The sequence below is a fragment of the Procambarus clarkii genome, chromosome 57 (assembly GCF_040958095.1).
Source record: "Procambarus clarkii isolate CNS0578487 chromosome 57, FALCON_Pclarkii_2.0, whole genome shotgun sequence".
NCBI classification, from domain to species: Eukaryota; Metazoa; Arthropoda; class Malacostraca; order Decapoda; family Cambaridae; genus Procambarus; species Procambarus clarkii.
The window spans coordinates 32,958,131-32,966,080 of record NC_091206.1 but is presented as its reverse complement, the minus strand read 5'-3'; the positions used below and the strand labels follow the sequence as shown (position 1 = coordinate 32,966,080).

At 43.4% G+C, this 7,950-nt stretch overlaps 1 long non-coding RNA gene across 1 annotated transcript in view; it reads left to right on the top strand.

Annotated features, from left to right (window-relative positions):
- The first annotated feature begins 7,332 nt into the window (after positions 1–7,332).
- Positions 7,333–7,950, top strand: part of LOC138353294 (uncharacterized) — an 8,462-nt gene continuing 7,844 nt past the window's right edge. Inside the window, exon 1 of the long non-coding RNA XR_011223112.1 lies at positions 7,333–7,449. This is a non-coding gene — a long non-coding RNA (uncharacterized lncRNA). The remainder of the gene's footprint in view (positions 7,450–7,950) is intronic.

Sequence of the window (7,950 nt, the reverse complement as noted above, 5' to 3'; positions counted from 1 at the left end):
TCAATATACATAACAGCTATTGGCATCCTTACGGGTGCTAATTAAAACAATTCATTTATCTTGGGGGAAACAAACAGTAGAAATGTACTTGTTAGAGTCTACAGGAAGGAAGTTAATGTCCCGGCCAGTGTTACGCTTTAGGGCAACAACTCCTGTTGAGGAGAAATATTCTGAAACTGGCATAGTAGCATGACTGAGCCAAGAACAATCACTCTAAGAAATCAGTCACATAATTGATGATGGACTGGAGTCAGTCCATAAACAGTGGGATCTAGACTCTACAGGAAATTTTCCTGAATCACTTAACAAGAGGAGGGAGTGGATGCTAGCTGTCGTAAAGGGTGGACGTGTTCCCTGCACTCTCCGGCAGTTGGTGGTTGTTTGCCAGTTTGGCCGATTGGGGGCGTGTGTGTGTCTGCCCGCCTGTGCTTACGTGGAGTTCACGATGGGGGGTCCCTCTTCCCCCTGTAGTGTTGGCTCAGTCTGTGTGAGGGGCCTCAAATTTTTCGGACGGGCTGGATACCTGGTGATAGCGCTGGTGTGTGATTTGCTTCATGTCCCTGTGATAAACATTTATGGAATCGAGTTGGTGATGGCATGTCGGGCGATCGTGAAGTTTACGGAGGAGTTGGCGTATCGGGAATTTCTCCGTCGATACAAGGGGCGGACCTTACCCCTGCTGGATGGTGTGGGCACTGCGACCCTCTCTGATCGGAGTGGTGCCCTCACTTATGTCAGTGTACATGGGGCGCCCTTGGAGTTTCCAGAGGGTCAACTATGGCAGTACTTCGGCCGGTTTGGCGCAGTAGTTAGTGTACGGTTGCACATGATTTCCTCCAGTCCGCTCAAGGGTGCCAAGACTAACATTTGCACCCTGGGCATGCGACTTCGGGCAGACATACCGTCCACCGTGCGTCTTATAAGATACAACGTTCGGGTGTTTTACGCCCGCCAGCCTCGGACGTGTTATCGTTGTGGCCTCTTGGGCCATCAGGCTGCCGGTTGTTTTGTGTCTGCCGTTGCGCCCGTGAACCTCTTCAGTGAAGAGGATTTTCCGCCGCTTCCTGTGGAGGAGGCTTCGGTGCATGTGGACATCTCTTCAGCTGCGGATGTGCCCCCTGTGTCGCCTGTTGCGCCGCCTGATGCGCCCCCTGTTGTTCTCGCCTCTCCTCCGGAGGTTGTGTCGTCGCCTGGTGATCGTCCTGCTCTGGCTGGTGTCCCTGGGGTTTTTCCGACTGCCTTCTGCTTGAATCCCCCGTCTTCCAGTTCGTCCTTTGCTGCGTCTGACTCTGTCCCTGCAACCTCGCCGTCTGTTCCGGCTGTGCTGGGTGATGGGGTGGATCAGGCACTTTCTCCTGTGCCTTGCCTGGTGCCCCATGTGGTTGAGGATGCTGCCGTTCTACGACGTGCGTCGGTTCGCCCGGCTTGTGTTGCACGTGTCTCTGAGTCAGCCTCCAGGTCTGATGATGTGCGGCCAGAGCCTAAGCGTTCCCGGCGTTCTTCTTCTGCATGAGCTGACGTTGGCGACTTCGATGCTTGTGGATCTGCTGGCAACGGTGGGGTGGCTCCGGTTGTGTTGCATACTACGGTGGTGGTGGAGGTGCATTTGCCTGCGGATGCCGGTGCTGGTGTTTCGACCTCCACTTCAGATATGGTGCCTGCAGATCCCGTTTCGGGTGCGTTGCCTGCATCGGATGGCTCTGGTTCTTTGTGGGGGGTGGTTTTCCCTGCTGAGGTTCGTGGTGAGCGGGGTGGCCTGGTGGTGGTGTTGAAAAAGGCTGCTCGCTCTGGGGGTTCTGTGACCCCTTCCTCGTTCCCCGTTTCATTGGCGGCGGTCTCGACGACTCTTCCGTCTCTGGCCGTCTCTTCAGTGTCTCCTGCGGTCTCGGTAGAGGTGTTACCATCTAGTCGACCATCCCCTGCTCCTGTGCGTACGGCAACGCGGCCGTCTAGGCAGCCCTCGCACGCTGCTTCGGTGTCGTCTGCTTCCTCGAAGGACGTGGTTTGCGCTCCCCAGCCTCGTTATGCGACTTGTGTCGGTGAGCTTAAGGAGTGGCCGTTTCCGCCTGATCTGGAGGTTCCTGAGTTTTTGAAGGGCCCACGGCGGCAGGGGGATCATCCTCCTACCGACATGGAATATTTGATTTGGGAGGCCTATAAGCGAAGGAATCCTTGGGCTTCGGAGACGTATGTTCCTGTCTCTGAGAAATGTATTCCTCGCTCATGATTCCTTTGTGTATTGTGTGTTGTGGGTTGTTTCCATTTGTGTGTATTGTTGTGGGGTGTGGGTCGAGTGTGTGTGTGGGTGGGGCAGGTTTGTTTCCCGATTTCTGCATGCTCCGGTTTGTTGTTGTGGGTTTATTTGTGTGGCTTGTGGGTGTGTGTTCGGTTCCTGTGCCGTCCAGGGTTTGGTTAGTATGTGTGTCTGGTTGTGGATGTCATGTTCTTATGTTATGTTTTGTGGTTCTATGTTTTTATGATGCTGTTTGTGCGCTTGTTTGTGTCGTGTTGAGTGCCCTTCAGGCTGTTGGCGTGACTCGGCCTGGGTTTATGTTCTTTGTCGTGTTTTGCCATTGTGCTTTTCTTTTTGTTGTATACTTGTATTTCCTTTCTTGTTATTATTATTATTATTAATATTATTATTATTAATATTATTATTATTATTATTATTATTATTATTATTATTATTATTATTATTATTATTATTATTATTATTATTATTATCGTTTTGTGTTGGTGCCTCTCCGTGTGTGTTTGAGGTGCTGGTAGTCATGTTCTGTATATTTATGTTCTGGTGTTTCATTTCTGTATTGTATTGAACTGTGTTTAACTTAATTGTTGTATTTTGTTTGTAATTTTTGTTGTTTTGTGGTCTGCCCTTCCGTCCGGCGTTTTTGTGTTTAGTAAATTTGTTCCTTAATGTTTTTGCTAGTTTATGCTTTGTCATTTTGTTTTGTTGTTCTATGTTGTATTTGTTTGCTTTTATTGTACTTATAGGCATGCTTGCACGTAAAATTAATAATAAAAAAATAAAAAACTTAACAAGAGGAAGATTAAGTACTTTCTTAAGGTTGAAATTTAGCACCAGGGGCCTCTGTAGTGAGTTAATGCTTGTTGGCCCAAAAGCCACTGGTCATTGCTACAATATCCATGACCGCTGTTGATAAACCAGCGGCCGTCGCCATAAACTGTACATCTTCTCTCAACTTAGGAAGCTGATAAAAACCATATACAGGTGTAGAAGATGGACATCTGATAAGGTGTACATCTGTTTATTTACCTGTGCAGCTACTAGATCAGTTTATAAGTAACACCTGATGTGACTGCTCAAGTTATCCCAAACCTATAAGGCACTGGAAAAAATGTGTAAACGAAATTCATCCTGCCTTGAGCTCCATGGCACGGAGGTTTTATGAAAGAAGATAGGTCTCACGGAGCTCCAAACAGTAGTCACAGAAATCGTGTCTAGAATAAATAATCACCCATTGACTTACATCTCAGGTGACTACTCAACCTGCGCCAACCTGCGTCCAGCTCACTTAATGTTTTGCCAGTCTCCGTGGTGTAGTGGTAAGACATCCACCTGGTGTTTCGCAAGCGCTTTGTCATGAGTTCGTATCCTGGCCAGGGAGGATTTACTGAGCACAAATCCTTAACTGTAGCCTCTGTTTAACTCAACAGTAAAATGGGTACTTAGTTGTAAAAACGAAACGCTATGCGTACTAGTGGCTGTACAAGAATGTAACAACTCTTGTACATATATCTCAAAAAAAAAATGTACCGTGGTCCCATGACTCCAGTACCATCCTTACCAGACGAATATGTCAGAGATCCCTCATACGTGGGTGATTAAGTTAGTATGAGGGAACAAGCATCTCTCCAACATAATATTTAAGTGGAATGAAGTATGGACATGGGAGTACCTAATCTCTCTAAGCGAGCACCATTATGGGGTCAATTCCCCATATAACAAAGTTAATATACAACCTGGTGATACTGTTCTGGTTGTTCTGGTAGACTTTGATGGACCGTGGTCAGAGTGACAGTTAGGAAAAGTCATATTTGTCCACCCAGACAGTCAGGGAATTTTGCGGATTGTTAAAGTTCAGTCTGAAGGAGCTACGTCCTTGAAAACACAAGAAAAACTAGTACACTTAGAATCCAAAGGAGGAGGGGGGGTGACAGATCCTGGGCAACCCCCAGCATCAGCACATAAAATCTACAAATCTCAACACGGCCCATCCGTCCGCAAAGGACAGCCGCACAGAGGTGCAAACAAAATTTGCGTTTGTACTTTCAAAACGATGTGGAGTAAACATGGCAAATTTTCCTCTTGCCTCAGTCCTAAATAATGGACTCCAAGCAATCATTTCCTTCCCATAAAGATGTGGAAATTTTCCATCAAAATACAGTATAATATGTGTGAGTTATATCGTCTAAGAGAGAGCACATGGCTTATGTCTAGCGATTTATGGAACAAAGTCCAGCCCACCCAGGACATAGAGAATGTTTAGTCAACATATGAACATCGTTTTGAAGACACCACCCCAAGGAGGCCTCTATTATGGGTTCCATACCAGGATATTTTTAATTAAATCCAATAGCTATAAGACTATCATGGTAATAGTCCCAAATAAATACATATAAACAAAAAATATTTGTTTAATCAGATAAGGGTGGTTAACGATTGTATTAATTGATCTTTAAAACAGGGTGGGGTGACTATGCCCTCCTAGGTATGGATATATAGCTAGTGTTTAGACGAGTCTACGTGGCATGTGTGGTGAGTACACTTCTCTACGGCTCCGAATCCGGGACCCTGGCCTCTCCCCAGGAGAGACGGCTCAATACCTTCCACATGCGGAACCTGAGACGCATCTGTGACATTACATGGAGAGACCACGTCACCAACAACACAGTACTCGAGGAAACAGGAATCCCTTCAATGTTCACTCTCCTGAAGCAGAGACACATGCGAATGCTGGGTCATGCAACACTCATGGTCGATGGCCGCATACCGTAGGACCTTATGTACGGAGAAATGGCAACAGGAAAGAGGCCCACCGGAAGACCTCAGCTGCGTTTCAAAGACGCCTGAAAACGCGACCCCAAGCACATGAACATCGACATCAACACTTGGGAGGCAGCAGCTACGGACAGATCTGCCTGGAGATGCAAAAGGCAGAAAAGACTTCAGCAATTCGAGGGGGAACTGAAGAGGCAGGTGGACGATAATAGACTTCAGAGGAGGACTCGACCACTGTCAGACTCACCCGCTTCGACGTTTGTCTGCGCTCGCAGCGGTCGGGACTGCCATCCTCGGGTTTGATTTCTCAGCCAGAGCAGACGTTGCATAGAAATAGACCCCCAGGGCACAACCCCATAACCCCACGGGATTGACGGATGCTTACTACTACTAGACGCTGCCATGATACTAAACACTCCACCACCAAAACGAATATACACCGTGGTCGTTAACGCTAATTTTCAGCCGTTTTTATTTCCGAGGACCTTAGTTTAGTGGTGTAACCGTCATATAAAACTGATTAAAGTTCTCATAAAACGTTTCAAAATTATAGGTGTGGAAATATAAAATAACAGTGTGAAGTGGGATGTGGAGCCACAGTTGATGGAGCTCGCAGAGACCATCACACCAAAACACCAGAACACACTATACACCAGTGTATATCACATCAAACTTTTTAGCTACTCTGTGGACAGCCAACCTGTCCTCTTAAAAAGAACGTCAACATTTGCCGTTTGACTCTACGGCTGTTTTTGGACGTTATTTTGTGTAAAACTACGTCTATTATCGCTTCCATGGACTATCTCTTGTTATACAATGAAATACCACACTCTTATTATTCTATAACTCACTGACTATGCTCTGATATTTGTTCTTCAAGTAAAAATATATATTTTTTTGCCTTAATTAGGCCATAATCCAGAAAATTCCAGCCTATCGATCTTTATATTTAGGAAAACATCTAATAAATTTGGAAATGAATTTTTCGTTCGCCGACAGTTGCCTGTTACTATTTAACCCTCTATGCTTTAATGTCGCTGGTCATTGTGACTTTCCCAGGATTTATATAGGTTTTGTAGTAGCATTTAGTCAGACTACAGTAATTTAACTAATGGGAAACCTCTATAGTTGTCGTAAATTAATAATAATCATTTATCAAATAACAAATTAGCAAACATATGCAACATTTTATGTTACGACTTTTCGGGTAGGCCGTTCTGTTTGTTTACAACCCCAATGGTTCAAAATACACAATACTTTTAATATATAAGTGACTAAGTATGCTCTAATATATGGTCCTCAATGAAAATTGTCGTTTTTTTTTTGTTAATTTGTCCATAATGAATAAGATTCCTTACTGTTGATCTTTATATTAAGAAAAACATCTAAACAAATTGGTATTGTGTTTTCGTTCAGATAAAGTTTCCAGATACAATTTCCTAGTTATCAATTAATGTAGGTGGTTATTTTAATTCACGGCTACCAGGGGCTTTCTCCCATTATACAATATAAATGTACTCACTAACTATTCTCTGGTATCTGTTCTTCAAGTACAATTACCTATTTTTTTGTTTAATTAGTCCATAATTCATAAAATTCCTTCAGGTCATTCTTTATATTTAGGAAAACATCTAATCAATTTGGAATTTAATTTTTCGTTCGCCTACAGTTACCAGCTACTATTTCATTGTTATATTTTATGTCGCTGGTCATTACGATTTTCCAAGAATTTAAACAGCAAGTAGCATCTTGTTAGAGTACAGGAATTTACCTATGGAGAACCTCGATAGCTACCGAAAATTATTAATGATTATATATGTAATTTAAAATAATGAATTATATACCATTTCTTATGTTACGTCTTTGGCGGGTAGGCGGTTCTGCGGGTTTACAACCGAATTGTTTAAAAATCACACTATTTTAAATGTATGAGTCACTAGTATGCTCTGATATATGTTCTGCAATGAAAATAAAGATTGTTTTGTTGTTAATTACTCCATAAATGTGTAATGTGTTAATTCAGTCTAAAATCTTTTTGCAACGTTTATATGCGATATACGTAGCTGGAAACTACCTAATATTTAAAAATAATAGTTACAACATTCTATTAATATATAATGTTGAAATAAATATCACACAAAGTCTGTATATCTGTTTTTAGATGTCTTATCAATTTTTTTTTAAATAGTATTAATGATGTTTGTGAATCTTGAGTAAAAATTATGTTAATTATTATTAATCTAATTGTTATTTTTTAAAGTAAAAGAATTGCAAGTATTCGCATAACCACGGGATCTCTGTTTGTGTATGAATGCACGGATTTGTTTTTGTTATGAGATGGACGCCTTAGAAAGCATGGTGTAGGCCACCTGTGGCTCGCATCCGATCCCACGATCGTCGTCGCCCCTAAATCAGCACAACAGGTATTTAGTATTTACGATTATAATAAGTAATATTTCTTTTATAATAATATTGCAGCAGGTGGTGTAGTGGTAGGACACTCGCCTGGCGTTCCGCGAGCGCTATGTCATGGGTTCGTATCCTGGCCGGGGAGGATTTACTGGGCGCAATTCCTTAACTGTAGCCTCTGTTTAACGCAACAGTAAAATGTGTACTTGGATGAAAAAACGATTCTTCGCGACGGGGATCGTATTCCAGGGACCTGCCCGAGACGCTACTCATGCTAGTGGCTGTACAAGAATGTAACAACTCTTGTATATATCTCAGGTTAGGGGCTAGGCATTTACACTCTTAGGTCAGCAAACTAGCTAGAAGGTTAGACCATTAGACTCCACTGGTCAATCGGGGCCCTGCATGACTCAGCTTATCCTAACCTAGCCCAGCTTAAACCATCTTAGCATAGTTCATTTTAGCTGTGCATAGTGCTTGCACAGCCTTGCTTATCCTAGTTTACCTCTTCCTAG